Source organism: Chamaea fasciata, unplaced genomic scaffold (genome assembly GCF_029207755.1).
Source record: "Chamaea fasciata isolate MVZ Bird 193981 ecotype frontalis unplaced genomic scaffold, bChaFas1.0.hap1 SCAF_3, whole genome shotgun sequence".
In the NCBI taxonomy this organism is placed as follows: Eukaryota; Metazoa; Chordata; class Aves; order Passeriformes; family Sylviidae; genus Chamaea; species Chamaea fasciata.
The window spans coordinates 52,274,423-52,289,848 of record NW_027094088.1 but is presented as its reverse complement, the minus strand read 5'-3'; the positions used below and the strand labels follow the sequence as shown (position 1 = coordinate 52,289,848).

Here is a 15,426-nt window from a genome sequence, read left to right as displayed (position 1 = left end):
AGGTTTAAAGAGACCTTTTTGAGGATTATGAATGCAACCCTAAAAGTTAGTCTGTCTCACAGTATTTATTTTGAGCTTCAGATCGTGATCTCCCTTCTATGTTTAATTTGATTAATCGTTAATAGGGCTATCCAGAGTTCTCCACAGAGGTTTATGGCTTTATTTAAATGCACAGAGACAGCTAGCTCCAGCCAACCTCTGCCTCTTTTAGCTGGACAAGGAGGAAGAGAACAGAGCTTTTAACCCTGCTTTCCACACAGACTCCTGTTCTCTTGCATCCTTTGGGCAGCCAGTGGCCGCTGGTGTGGCTTAGAGCAGATGCACTCACTCAGAGGTGCCAAAGAGCTGTTCTGGTGGTAGCTGCCAGGTAGCTGTCTGCCACCACAGGCTCAGCATTTCCTGGGACAATTCCTCAGCAGGGGTTTTCCTCCAGGCAGGAGAGATCTCCTTTTTGGGATTTGGACACTGTGTTTGTTGACCTCACCTGTCACACTGGAGATGGAGTTCAAAGTATGTGTTAGCATCCCTGCCTTGTGGCTTTCCTACCTTTGGAGATGTGCTCCAGCTGTGTCCCTGCTGGACAAGGATGTGCAGCTCTAAGGAGATGGGGCCCTGTACCTCAGTGGTACCCGATAAGGCCTCCAGGAGAGGGGCTGGAGGCAGAGGGGGTGGGAGCAGGGAGGGTGGACTGGAGAGTCCTTCCCTTTGACAGACATCAGAGTGAAAGGAGAGGAAAGCTCTCCCTGCTCACTGAGGCTTGTATGATAGCAAAAGGGAGGTCCTGGGCTCTGAGCTGTGAAATTGTCTGATCCATCACCAGCTAACTTCAGAATGTGTGGCAGAACATAATAAAAGGCTTATAAGCTTTTTAAAGGCTCCTGATGGAGGTGGAATTGTACTACTTCTGAATGGGTGAGGGGCTTCCTCTGTTTCATGCAGAACTGCAGGTTGTATTTTCCCATGGAATGTGCAGACTTGCTGCAAAGTATATTTATGTGCTTCACCAGTTCTTGGTAAGGTGGTATTGAACACAGTTATACCTCTCCTATTTTTCATGGCACTTCTGCAATTTAGAGAGCTCCTACAGTTGAGAGCACTAAGGGATTTGAGTGTTTTGATTCCTGTATCTTCTGTAGGAAGTGACTTGTTTTATTCCAGGGCATTGCATTTTAGGGGCACCAGTGAAAGACCTGAGAATGTCAGCAGAAAAAGAGACTGCTGCTTGATGTCTGCAGGAAAATCAGCTAGAGGGCACCAATATTTCTTCTTAGGGCTGTTAAATTAGGCCATGTGGACTGGCAGCATATGGATGCATGAGAGAAACATGAGGGCTTTACGAAACAGTTGTGCTAAAAATAATTTTCGGTGTTATTTTTAATAATGTTATCACAGATGAAGAAAGTGAGGTAGAAGTTCATAGCCTGAGACAATTCCTTCTCCTGCTTTACAGGGTAAACACTATAAATCCTTGAGTGTTTGTTTGGCTAGGTAACGCTTTCCAAAAGCATGTCAGTGAAGTAGGCATCAAAGCCATAAAATATTTTTCTTATATTTAGATTCTAAATGTGCAATAAAAAGTCAGTAAACTATAGACCCCTAAGCACCAAAATTGCTTTCAAAAAGGGGGGTTGGATGTTAAAATCAAATACTTTAAAAAAAATAAGGATTTTCATATTGCCAGAAATGCAGTTGGTGTTTCATGCTCAGCAGTGTTAATAGGCTCAGCTGTAGTCTTGTAAGTTTTGTTGCTGTCTGGGCATGAGAAGGATCCTGAAAGTGTTGAAGGGGGGCAGGAGTATTGTAGGATTATCAGTTGATTGGTTAATTTAGAGGATTATGGTTTTAATGCCAAAAAATCCAGCTGCACAGAATTGCAGAATAATTTAGGCTCAAAGGGATTTCTGGGGATCCTCTTTCTAGCCCCTGCGCAAAGTGGGTGCAGGGTACTTGGTTTTGCATGTTGCAAAAGCTTACCTTTACATGGTTTTGATTTGTGCAAGAAAGATTAACTATTTAGGTATTTTTATTTTTGTGTAGTACAGAGGCAAATACCAAAGAAGGAGAAAAAGTAAGGCAAAAATTGATCCAGATAGCATTTAAGCAGCACCAAAATATCCCATACCATTTTGCATATATTGTTTTGGTTTTTTATGATTAAAAACCATTGCTCTAGGGTAGCACAAGGGGCTTAGCGTAAACATTTGTGAATCAATTTTAAATTGTTCTTTTCATTGCTGGCTAATATACAGGAGGAATTGGTAAATATTGAGAGCAAAGGCTATACAGCCTTTTTAGCCAGTGGTTCTGTTTAGACTTATACGCTATAATGCAGTGTTAAAATTTACAAAACAGCTTGTAATTGTAGTAGCTTATTTAAACCAGCTATTTGTGGTTATGTCTGCTGAGGAAACTTAAACTTCAATGTTCCCCAGTCATCTAATAGCAGCAAATTGACTGCGGGTCTCTTGAAGGAATATCTAAATGTAGGCTGTTGAATAATCCCTTTGGGGGCCCTGTAACTATTTTTGTGCCTGGATATGCGTCATCAGTGGGTATTTTCTCTGGTGACTAGCTTACATCAGTAGGTCTCCTACCATACGCTCTATCAGTGAGTGACTTATGATTGATGGGAGTCACGGCTGCTGTTTAGCTTTTATCTGTGACCTCAAATAATGGACAACGGGAATTTCCAGGCTGTTAAATTCCTTGAATGACTGAAGACACGGGATGGCTCTGCTGATAGACGCAGGTAGTACCCAGATCCTGGGTTTTCACCGGGGGCTGCGGCGGGGAAGAAGGAGAGGGGGGTTCCTCGGCGGCGAGGCGGTGAATCCGGCGCCGACGCGTAGCCGCGAGTTGCGCGTCCCCGGACGCCGGGAAGTGGCCGCGCCGGAGGATCGCCGAGCGGCCGTGATGCTCCAACTCTCCCAGCTCTGCAGCCAGCCGTGTCCGCCCGTGGCACTGCCGATTCCATGTGTTTAGCTGGCTGATCTTTAGGGCACTTTGTCCATCCGTTTGAAACCAGGGAGGCACGCAGTTTGCGGCTCTGTGAAGGGAAACGCTGTGGAATTTTCAGCTGCAAGTCTGGTTGGTTTTTAACCCTTTTTATTACCATCAGCAGCAAGTGGATTTATTGGCATGCTTCACCCAGGTGCTGCCTGGGCTGAATCTGAAGGTGCAGTAGGCTGCGTGGTCTTAAGGTTAAGTTGCACCTGCCACAGTGAGACACTGTGCACGCAGTTGTGGTTCATTTCCTGGTGTTCAGTACTTCACTTTAAGGAAAAGAGGACTGCAGATACTGAGTTACCTCCTCTTTCTATGTCCACTCTGCCTTTCTGTCTGACATGCGAAATGGGGCTGCAAGACAGCTACAAGATTCTCTTTGTTACCTGTGATGAATTTAGCAGCTTGAGTCAGCCCCACAGCAAGGCACTTTGTCATTTCTTCTTCTTTCCCTCCTGTCTCAATCCCTTTGATAAAGTTGTGATAGGAAACAGGAGATTGGCTCTCTGTGAACTTGTGCACAGAAATCTCTCAAACCCTTCTCCTGGTAACCAGGGAGTAAAAATGACAGGTATGGATGCTTCCAGTGTGACTGAGGATTTAAAAAAAAAAAAAAAAATCCTTAACGCTGTTTATCGCACAGCATTGTTTGGCTGAGGGAGGATAGCAGCTGGATCCAAATTCCTTCTCACCACTTCTTCCTGTTGGCAGGTGGCCTTCCGCACAGGCTGAGCTTGCAAACTCTCACGCGGGTCTTACTTACGTGAGTGCCCACTATTCTTTTTCATTCAGGTGACAGCGGATTGGGTTTTGTGCAAGATTTTGAGACTTGAAAAGTTTCAGAGGGAAAACAGGAGCTTTGTTTGAACTCGCCTGTGTGTTCCCTCCTCCGCATGTACCAGCCCAGAGGTCGTAGTTAATGAATGAAACCAGGCTTCCTGCAGAAGCCAGTTAACCCCTGTCTGTGCCTCTGTTGACACAGTGCTTACAGGTGCGCGCTGCCGTGGCGTGGATGCCCTGGCTCTGGGCAATACGGGCTGTGTGCACCTTTCTGCTCACTTCAGACAGGTGCCTGGTCCAGCACATGCACTGGTTATGAAGTGAGTTGCCTCATCTGCTCTGGCTAGTTGAGTGATGGTTAAGAATTGCATTTGGCAGAAGCAGTAAGTAGAAAGAGAAGCAGCAATTAAAAAGAGGCTTGGAAAACCAAGAAAGGGAGAGAAGGGAATGGAAAGGTCTTTACTGAGCTGTGATTTAATGAGTATACTCTTCCTTTATTTTGGGGTTTATTTTTTTTTTTCAGTCACTTCAGTAAGATTTTGGGATTCATGACAAACTGGTTATATAATTCAAAATCTGGAAAGGGTTGAGCACAAAAACGTTTGATGAATCTTGAGTAATTTGCATTAAAAATCAGTGGATTTTCCTAGGGTGTGCTTTGAAGATGTAAGGCTTGCTAACTGGTTGATGCTACTATATGTGTCATTTACCTCAGCTTTCTAGGAATCAAAATGCCTGGCTACACAGTAATATCTTTTGGCTAATATTGACCTCATTTGCCCCCATTTTTAGGGGTATCATGTTTTAGGGTAGTGAGAGTATTTTAGGGTAGCTTTCATTTACACTATTCGTGCAAAAGCTCAACATTACCACCTTTCCAGAAAGAATCTGCAGACCTTCAGAACATTTCCAGAAAGGGTTGCCGTTTTCTAAGAAAAAGTGTTGGCAAGTTGCCTGCCGTTTCCTGATGCTTGGCACTGAGGCCAAGGCAGAGGGATGAAATCCAAACTGGCATGTGGCAGGCTGTGTAGGTACCTCCCTGTGTGCTGTGACAGAGATGTCGCGTTGGGGACAAACTTAATTTAGGTGCTGACCCTGCAGTGAAGTCACGCCCTGTGGATGCCTGGGTCTGTATGCCTACACCCTGTTGCCTTCAGCAACTAACTGCAGGCACCAAGTTCTGCTGGCTTGAATTGAGGAATGATCACCACAGTAGCTAAAGCCTTATTTAACCAGAAGTTCCTTCATTTATTCAGTGGCCACCCTTAAAATCCTGAAAGTCACCCTGTGCAGTGGGTAACCAGATATTCTTCTGTTTAGTTAAAATAATTAGGTGTGGTGAGCAAGGGATACTTCACATTCACCGAAAGTCAAAGTATTCACTTTTGCACCTTGTAATATCTCTATCGGCAGACCTCTCCCTCCTCCAGCAAAGTGTGTTGGTGTTTCAATGTGCAACTAGTTCCCAGTGGGCACAGGACTGTAATTACTGTACCTGGGAGGTGAAAACGGAAGCTGACACAGGAATATCGGGCCTTCATTCTGAAATCTGTTCAAGGATTAAGTGCAATTCTTTTCTTTTCCACCTCTCCCACCTGTTAAATCTATGGCTGTACACTCTCTACAGCTGCTGTAGTTTTGGATATTTGTTGAGGGTCATGAATTGCTATTTAATAGTTTTGTATCATTTCTACACAAAGTACTCTCAGCGCTTAAATACGCTTGAGAGTAAAGAGGTGCTCTGGGATAGAAAGAAGAGAAAAAAAATTAGAAAGCTCACCTTTCCATGACCCACCATTTTGATGGCACTATTATGTTTGAAGGGTGACTGCATGGAGCAGGCAGTGCTGCTCATTCATTGTTTGTTTTAGTTCAGTATCATCTGTTATAGTCATAAATATTCGATCTCTCAAGGTGGTCTTTCTGTTTCCATAAAGTCCAGTTGAAATCAGTGAACCAGTTCCCAGATGCGTGGAAACTGCAGTTTTGGTCAGGTTGTGTAAGCAACGGCTTGTATAGTTTCATTGGTTTGTTTTGGATTTTGTTCCTTCAAGTATCATGGAAGAAATAAAGGTTAGCCATCATTCATTTAGGCATTACTTTTCTGTAGGGAAAAATAAGGAATCACTCATAAACATTGCTCAGATTTGTAGTGATCAGAGTAACGAAAGTGAAGAGGGAGAAAAATAATGCAGTGGAATAATATAAGAAAAATACAGTGTAAAGTAAAGTTGGAACAGTGAAACAAGTTACTTCATTTTTGTGAATATAATTTTTTAAATCCACTTGTTCCAGTGAATGAAGAATGAAGAATCCACTTCTATCTTTTTGATGTTACTGTATACACTAATGTGAGTGAATGGAGTCAGATACACTTCAGCTTTTCCTGTGTGTTCTGTGCCTGATAACCTTGGTCCTGGAGACCTTTAGTCATCAGCTCAGTCCTCCCTGCAAGTGGCCAGCAACTTTAGTAAGATTGTTGTAGATCCAGGACTAGGTTGTCAGGAAGTTCATGGATTTATAAATGTTGCCCGGGCGTCAAAGACTTAATTCGGATGAAATCTACCTGTTTGTTGGCACATGGGGAAGAAGAGAGTAGGAATATGCTGCAGGTGAAGGCTGTGTACTATGTCAGACAGGAAGGTTTATGTCAGTAGTCTGCACCAACTCCTGAAGACTGTGGCAAAGTCTTTTCTTGGTCTCCTGTCTTGTTTCCTGTATCTACATGGAGCAGTAGTTCTTGTAGCGATTTTTGTTCTTGGCAGTATTTCTCTTTTAGTGCCTCAAAGTGAGCATTTTTCCTGCAGGACCTCAAACAGCTCGGCCAGTGGTGAGCTGCCAGTGACTCAGCCCAGTGTCCCTGTCCATCTGCCTGCAGCCACCAGCACTCCCTACCAGCCACCTGCTCTCAGACAAAAAGCCAGGCGTGAATCCTGAGACAGGAGCGGGTCATGGACAGGGTTATCCTGGATAAAGAGATCCTGTACTCCAAGGAGACAGTGAGGGAAGAAGCTTCCTTCTAACCCAAGTTACATTTTTTTCTGAGTCATGTCCTGGCCTTTTACATATCCTGGCTTGGAAACTTGCTGTAAAGGAGACAAGAAAGAGACACCACACACTGACATCCCCAGGAGCCTTGATAATGTCAGGACACCTGACGGTCCAGCGACACTTCAGAAATGGCTCTGTCATGAAGGATTTACATGATAATGCAATAGCTAATAACACAAGGGCAGTACAAGGTACTTATTCAAGATTGCTGGGGTGTTTGCTAAGTGTCTGTAGTTCCATGACATGACTTTGTCCCTCTGCAGACAGGCCTTTAGCATTGAGGAGTTTTCCAAAAACTCAACCAGTCTTTCTCAAGTACAATTGCCAGTTGCTATCCTGCTGGTTAAAAATAGTAACAACTAAGTTAAAAAATTAAATACCTTACCAGGCAGTAATTTTGTTTTCACAAACTTATTCCAACATCCTCTTGGATGGACTCTTTTCTTCCTATACACTTACTTATCCTTTTGGGTTGTGAAGTAAATGTATATTTGGGGATTGCTCTGTGTTCTGCTTGTGCTGCTTGGGACCATCTCTGTTTAGGGACAGAGGAGATACAAAGTCAGTCCATGAGGTCATGACATCTTCTGTCCCTTGTCTGGGAGGTAGGATGACAATCTGAAGCGTGAAACTCCTTTCTCTCCTTCAAGGAATTCTATTTCTTTATACAAAGGCCAGCCAGATATCCTAATCTGGAAGTCTGCAATTTGAGAATGAAAAAGGGGTTATTACAACTAAGAAACAGAAAACTCATTAAGCCCCCTTTCACTTATATGCAGGGAAAAGTGTTAGTAACCAATTTTTCTCAGTCTAACCAAATCATGGAGCATCTCATTGACTAAAGAAAACAGAAGCCTTTTGAGGCTGCTTTGCTGTTAGCTTTCCATCCCCTATAAAGCTCAGAGCCATGCACTCATGAAATAAAGCCTGTCTTTAGAAGTGAGGTAGTGATTTTCCACCCTCTTGACTCTTGACCAGGAGCTCAGGTCTCATGCAAGCAGAAGCTTGCTGCTGGTTACAGAGGGAGCAAGGCTGTAAATCAGAAGGTCAGTTGCTCTTTTTAGTTTATCATTTTATGCCTTGATTGCTATTAAATTAGATATCACAGTGGTATCAGAGCCAAGATCACCTAGAAGGGAATAAAGAGGTATAAAGTAGTAAAATGATGCAAATGAGCAAAAGGAGTATTAGTTTAACTACTAGCAAAAAAAATCATTATGATGAAAGTCTGTTCTCTTAATGGAAACTAGAGGAGCTGATTAGTTTGAGCAACTCAAAAGTGAACTGGACAAAATGCTGAAAAATATACTACATAGATTTTCTTACTTAGATACAATATGATCCAATAGACTTTCATAATTTCCTTTTTGATCTAATTCCTGGGATTCTAAGATCAGCTTTTAAAAATGGTCATTTTCTTGCCTATCTCACTGCAAACCTTCTTTGTGAAATTATTTTTGTCAGTTTTACCAAGAGGGAGGCATTTGCAGTAATCCAGCATGGTGGTATTTTGAAGACTCCAAACCCATTTCTCATGGCCATATCTTGCCATTGCTTTATTGTAAAATTCTCAGAATGCTTGATGGGAGTTTTGCATTAAATTGTAAGGTATTTATATCCAGCTGCTCCTAAGAGGCCCAAGTCATATCCGTGCTCTATTTCCATGGTAGCCTTCTTCCAGTTTTTTCAAGATGCAATTTGGCTTTACAGGAAATAATAGTCATGCCTACCACACTGTAACTAAAATATTCAGACACATGAATCTTTTTCTTTACTTCCTATAAAAATGTCATTTGTAGCTTTATTTTGTTTGTTCTGGTTTGACTATACTATAAACAAGAGTTTATTAAAACATTAGCTCTAAGTTACAGTTCTTTTTTGAGATTGCCAGGTCTTACAAAAAATATTACTGAAACTGCAGGGCAAAACCACATATTAACAGAAAAATGAATAATGAGTCTGTTTTCGTATGGATTTTTAAAAAAGGTACAGCTTGTAGTTGAACTAAATGTACTATTTCCTCCACTTCAGTCGGGAAGCCCTCATAGGCTTTTGACAGTGCCGCCAAAAAATTAATGCTTCAGCTGTTTAACAGGTATCAAAAGCCAGTTTGACAATTGTAATCTCTTCCAGGAATTCCCTTTCCCATTTTCCTTTCCTATAAAAACAGATAACAAGATATATAGTAGAAATGGAAAGTCAGAGCTATTTTACGAAGCATTGTGCATTCCTTCCAGCCTTAGGAGATGAGGCATGACATCTCCATGACAGGGTAGGAAACGCAGGCACTCTGTTGTGTAAGTAGCACTTGCTTCAAGGATTAGCTGCTTGCCAAGATAGCACAGATTTAAATGTTTCCTAAGCCATTTCTGAGTTTTTATGTAACATGGCAGTGACAGGAGAGCTGTGGAGATGGCTGGGTAGGGACTCAAAGCAGCGACCAAGGAAAGACAAAACCAAAGGAAGCAGAGAAATATGCTGCATGTGCCAGCATCAGCTGACACAGCAGAACTGATGGCAAGGGAAAGCAGCACCAGCCAGGCTTCTCTTGAGTTTCTGTCCTCACGTTAACATGCAACAAGATGAGACAAACTGAAAGGAGACGCCACTTGAACTTTTGTTCTGAAGCATCTCAAAAAGGCACTAAAACATAGACTCAAAGGTCAGAAATGTTCCCTTTTCTGGAACAAATTCCCAGGACAGCTGTTAATACTGCTCTGTCTTTTAAGGTTAATCTTTAAAAGTATTCAGTGATACGTATTAAGAAATATATAGTATTCCTGTAGCTATGATGAGGAACGGTTTGTTCATCTCTAATAACAGAAAAGAGGATTCTGTGTTAGGAAGAGTGAAATAATTAAAGAGGTTGCCAATAAAAAAAGCCACTGTGTTTGCAGAGGGTGCCCTTGTGTGTTCAGCAAATGCCAATTAGAGAAATGCCACTTTATGTGTATGATGGTTGTTACTGTGCAAACAGTTGTATAATTACGTGCTGGGTCAGAAGGGGAAGTTACCTTCACCTCAGAGCCATTATTTTAAAGCAAACACAAATACCAGGCACACAAACATCAGGCGCTGCGGCAGTAAAGTAATGACTCTTTGAAAATGCAGGCTAAACAAAAAGGAGTCCATGTAACAAGCCTTGGCATTGTGGAAGGTAATTTTTACCGTGTCTGCACTATGAGGATTAGAAACATCATCTTTATATAATGGGGAAGCACGCACTTCCTTCTACCACTTGAAATATAGTTTATATACTGTTAGGTTGTTCTGATGCTTGGAAATATGAAGAGACTATACAGAATATACGTTTCTTTCAGTTACCTTATTTCATACTGAAATGTTTGTAGTCCACATGCCCTTGTTTATGAGTTTGTACACTTCCTTCTGTTGTACTACCCATGGTCTGATGTCACCATCATCTGATGCACTCTGCTCTCAGTTCTTCTGTGGCTCTGACTGACTTTAGTAAATGGAATAAAGGGCAGTTCTGCAAGTGACCTTGTGCAAGACATGTCCTTGGGTGTATATTGCTTGCACTACTTTGTAGGTGTTCTACTTGGTATTTTATTTTGCATATTTTGCCTGATGCTTCATTGGATTCAAGTCTAAGGAGGCAGAATGAGCTGGGGATGCTGTGGTCATCCTGGGCACGCACAGGGATAGCTGTGCTGTGTGTGGATTCATAAGGTTTGCTCTAAGGCTATCAGGTTTGCCATCTTTTCTAATGTGGTTGCCATCTGTGCTTGTTCTGGCTTCTCTCTGGGTTGTAAGAAAGAACAGAGTTCAGCAGGGATTGTGTTACCATCAGTGGCCTGAACCTTTGTGCTTGCTTGACCTCATGCCTCTAGGAAGCTCAGCTGGCAAACATAGCACAGACCTTTGTGGCAACACCCTCTGGGAGCGTGGGCAGCCTCTAAGGTTATCCTGCTTCCATATATGCCGAGGTATTTTCATTGACATGCTCTTTTCACAGGTTTGAAATCACTGTGGCTTTAAAGTCCCAGCTTTCCCTAAAGCGAAAGCACTGCGCTCACCCGAGGACCTGCTCGAACCCAGCATCTGCTGGGGCAGGACGGGGTGGCAGAAGTTAAACAGAAAGCGTTAGTTTGAAAAATGTTATGAGGTCACCATCCTTTTAAATTGGTTTACACAGATGGCTGTCTGGTTTGTTGCTTTGTCCTTGCTTAATAGCAACTGTTTATGGAAAAACGAATTGCTTTGCAGAAGGAGGTCCAAAAGCTCATGCTGTTGTTTCCCTCACTGGAGGTCTTCGTGTTTTTATGGGCATACAAAGATTTGGCCTGAAATGGAGATTGATTAGGAAGCATAGTGAATAATTAACTGTTTGACTTATTCCTAAGATCTGTAGTCACCGGGTTAGAAATAATTTCCCAAACTGCAGGAGATAAGAGAAGGTTATTCCTGGTTTCACAATGTCCATATTGTTAGGGCTTTGTGCTGTGTGTACTCTGACATCAGCTGATACCTACGCAAGCTGGGTCCAGCTTCTCATCCAAACCACTTCCTGGGGTTTTCTCGGGTAATGGCAGTGATTCAGAAGATACCACAGTGCCTCAGAAAGCCATTTTTTACACATTGCACCCAGACTGTGTGACCATGAAACTAAGTTCTTAGGAAAGAGTTTTGTTCTTAAAAATGCCCACTTTTTTTTGTTTGTTCTGCATTCAGATGTAGATGTACATTTCTTGGCTTGTGTCCTACTGACCTGTTCAGAGACTCACTTTTCTGTTTTGTGGAAGATGTAGGAATATGACGTACACATGTGCATGAGGCAGGAGCCTGAGGCCAGTCTCCAGGCAGAGATGCTGATTTTGCATCCAAAATTGTTCCTTCCTGGAAAACCATTCTACAAAAAAACCCAACCAAGTAATAGACAGGGTTAAATTGTTTTGAAACAAAACATATCTAAATAATGGTGCTCTGCACTTTTGCAGGACTGTCCACTTAAGAAGCTGAGATTGAGTTAGGAACATTGATGAAGCCTCTATTCGGTGAGGTGGGTATGTGTTTTTTATTACAATTCTGAAAAGCATAAAAAATTCAAACCATTTGCCCAAGTCCAGCCACAGAACTATTTAAGAGCTGGGAACAGAATCCAGAAATTTTGTGCCACGGCACATGTTCCAGTCAACAATTACAAATAAGGTATTTTGCCCTTCTCTGAAGAAAGTGATGAGTTTTTGCATTCTGTCAGTGTTTCAAGTGGCTCTTTTGATTTTTGCTTTCTTACTAATGGAATAAGTGACTCTCACAGATACTTTCGCTTCTCTGCTCTTGCGGTGGCCTTAGATCAAAGTCTGGGGAGATAACAGTCTGTAATAGGGGAGCCAGTGGATATCAAACGTATCCACTGGATCCAGGCCAAACAATCTGGGGCTCAGAAATGTTCTGTGCGTTTCATTAATTTTTCATTTTTTAGCATTCCGTCATGGTCAGATGCACCAGCATCTTTTAATAAATCCCCTTCCATATTCAGACTTGCAGCTCAGCTTCGCAGGCCCATGGGGGCTGGATTATTTGAATAAGTCTGAGAAGTGAAACTGAACATTTGTAGGTGCAGCAATTACAGGCAGCCAATCCGGTGAATCTTGTAATTTTGATAACCTTCATTATTACTAGATGCTGCATGCAAAACCATCAGCTCTCCTTGCCCTCTGTGTGAGCAGCTCAGATGTGGACCCTCAATGCTTCCTTGTGCCAAGGCTGTTTGCCCACCCCTGCTCGAGCCTCCCCAATCCTGTGGAGCTTGTCTGGGGCAGTGATCTGGAGAATCTCTCTCTCAGGTTCTTGGTTATTTGCACTGCTTTCCCTTTCGGCATTATGAGGTAAACCCCGCTGAGTGGGATTCTGCCTCCTGCTTCATCCTGTTGGCATCCTGGATTTGCTGTGGCAAGAAGTAAGTCGGGATTGGAATTTTCTTTAAACTGGTGTTCGTTTTTAAAAGCCTATTTTGGAATAAATTACTCTGACAGTAAGTACCAAAATAGGTATCGATAAAATATGAATTTATGCATGCCAGCATTTATCTCTTTTGTATCTATTCACAAATACATACCAAAAATTGACTCTAGCTCCATATGGCTTCCAATCTCTTCCCTCCCCCGGCTGTCAGCTTCTCCTCACCTGGATGAATAAAAGTGAGCAGAGTGCTGGGCCATGAACTGAAGGTGGGTGTAGCAGAAAAGTTAAATTGAATACGTTTTCTCTGGGACATCACTGTGGCTCCCCAAGTACCTCTCAGCTTGGGTGGAAAATGCATTAAAAAGGTGATGCAGTTTGGTGCCAATCTTAGTTTCAAACTCTGAAAAAGGAATGAAAATACTCAGAGGGCGAGTTACTTCTGTGCTGATTTGCTTTCTGGGCAGCAGCGGTTGTGTAAAAGCTATGATTGTTTTAGAAGCTTTTCAGTACACATTGTGGCTATCAATTAAAATAATTGATTTTTGAATCTGAAATTTTCACTTGACCAAAGTAGAGATGTCGGGCCTGTTTGTAATCTGTTCAGCAGGGCTATAAGGAAGTTGAGATACCTCCACTCCAAGACCTTCCATTTTCTGAGCATAAGCACCATTTATTTTGCTCAGTTCTGAAGCGTTTCAATTCAAAATCTGTGGTGAGGTTTGTAATACATAGTTTGATTGAAATTATGCAGATTCATTGCTGTAGTGTAAAATGATGTGAAATCTTTGGGAGGGAAAACACCCATTCCTTCTGCCCTTTCTGGAGGTGAAAGGCGCAGGTTTCCCATGCCACTGCAGGATGGGTGGTGGGATGGCACAGCTCGCTGCCTCACTGCCTCACACGGCACTGCTGGAAAACCTGCACTGCTCACATTGGCGTTTTGGTGTCAACCAGATCCTCAAAGCCTCCAAAATGGGAAAGTTATGATCCAGTACTAACTGTTGTTGCCATTAAGCAATGATCCCAAATTTACAGGGTTACCTCTGCTTCTGCTGCTGGGTGTGCGGGAACCCAAGTGGGCTTCTTCTGTTGTTGATGTTTTTCGTAAGGGAGCTGAAATGATCGCAGCTGCTTCGGAGTTTTTTCTTAAGGTGGCATTCTGCCACTTCCTTTAGAAACCAAGCATGAGCCCACAGCTTTCTGTCCTGTTAGAACATTAGGTTTTGTTGTCAAATTCAGAGCAGTTAGACCAAGTTTTAAAGCTATCTAGAGGAATAAAAAGACAAAGAAACAGCTAAGGAGGAACAGAAGACAAAAGTGGTTGAAAAAAAATTTAGATCGCAGAAGGTTCTGAAATACTTTACCTCTCCTCTTACTCTGACAAAACCTTGAAATCCTTACTCTTTAGCAGTAAGATATCTTACTTCAGAGGATTTTAGATGTTGCTTCAGTTTTATTTTGCATGTTTTTATGTCATGAAGGTATTCCAGCTCATCTTGTGTGTCTTGTTAAATTGTAATTCTCTGAATAGCGCAATACTGTCAAACTATTAGTACTGAAGTATCTTGTTATATCACAAGGCCTATTATTTTCATTTATCTTCATTTAAACCAGGGACAAAATTTCTGTGTTTTATTGAACTTTTCATTTCTATCAAATCAGTATGTTTTTCTTTCAGGAAACCCCGGTATGAAAAGTTTGGATAAGTGACAGTTTTAGAATTTTTTCAATTCTTACTATTCAGTTTCCCTTTTTAAAATAAGTAAAACGTGCCTTCTTTTATTGTCTATAAACCCCACAAATCCCTAGAATTACATATTTATGAAAGCATAGGATTTCAACACAGATAGGACAGACTTTCCATTTCTGTGAGAATGTTTACAGTTGAATGGTCTCAGGAATAAAACTGAAGCTTTTTTACATGTATGTTTTGTGAATCTAAAACTTGCATGCGCTCTGAGCTGTGAACCAAAAGCTTCAGATTGAGCCAGCAGAGAGGAAGGAATTTGTCTGCAGTACAGCAAAAGGAAGTATTTGCTGTGTTGTTGAAGCACATGGCCTTTTGCCATCTTTGATAAAGTATTTAAGGGTTGTGCACCCAAAGTCTGCTGCCCTCTTGACCCATCATTCATCACTGGCTGTAGATGAGGTCGATGAGATGCAGCTCCATAGGAGAGCCATTGTTTCAGCCCTGCACAGTTCCTCAGAGAACGGAAGCTGCAGACAAAGCGGTTCCCTGTGATTCACCGTGCTACTCAGCCTCCTGGTGTTTTTTCTTTTACCTATACCTTTTCAGGTCCTGCTCTGTGCTGGCCAAGGTGGACAGGCAGCCACACAGATGAAGGTGAGGGATTGATCCTCTTTCCACTCAGCTTCAGTGGGGGCGAATGAGATGAGCGTCTGGGATATTTTTTTTCCGTATTGTAAAGGAAAAGCAGATACAATTATCACAGCATTTGCCTTGGCAATGCATTCAAATTTATTCCCCTTTTGAGTATTCAACACTGTTGATAGATGATGCTTAAAATGTGGAATTGCCCATAATTTTTCTAGCACACTGTGAATTGCCCAGTCTTTTTTTTTCCTCTCTGTAAGCAGTTCTGGTTACAGAGATGCCAGCATCCCCAGTAAGTATGCTAAGAATGTAGAGTTATACTTTGTACTGCT

The 15,426-nt window shown here is 42.2% G+C and overlaps 1 protein-coding gene across 2 annotated transcripts in view; it reads left to right on the top strand.

Annotated features, from left to right (window-relative positions):
- HIVEP2 (HIVEP zinc finger 2) overlaps positions 1–15,426 on the top strand; it is a 136,711-nt gene that overhangs the window by 48,866 nt on the left and 72,419 nt on the right. The window contains exon 3 of one of the 2 annotated variants that reach the window (XM_066178992.1): positions 11,793–11,854. The exons of the other annotated variant lie outside the window; for it this stretch is intronic. The gene's annotated coding sequence lies outside the window, so the exon portion shown is untranslated. The remainder of the gene's footprint in view (positions 1–11,792; positions 11,855–15,426) is intronic. 2 annotated transcript variants of the gene reach the window in all.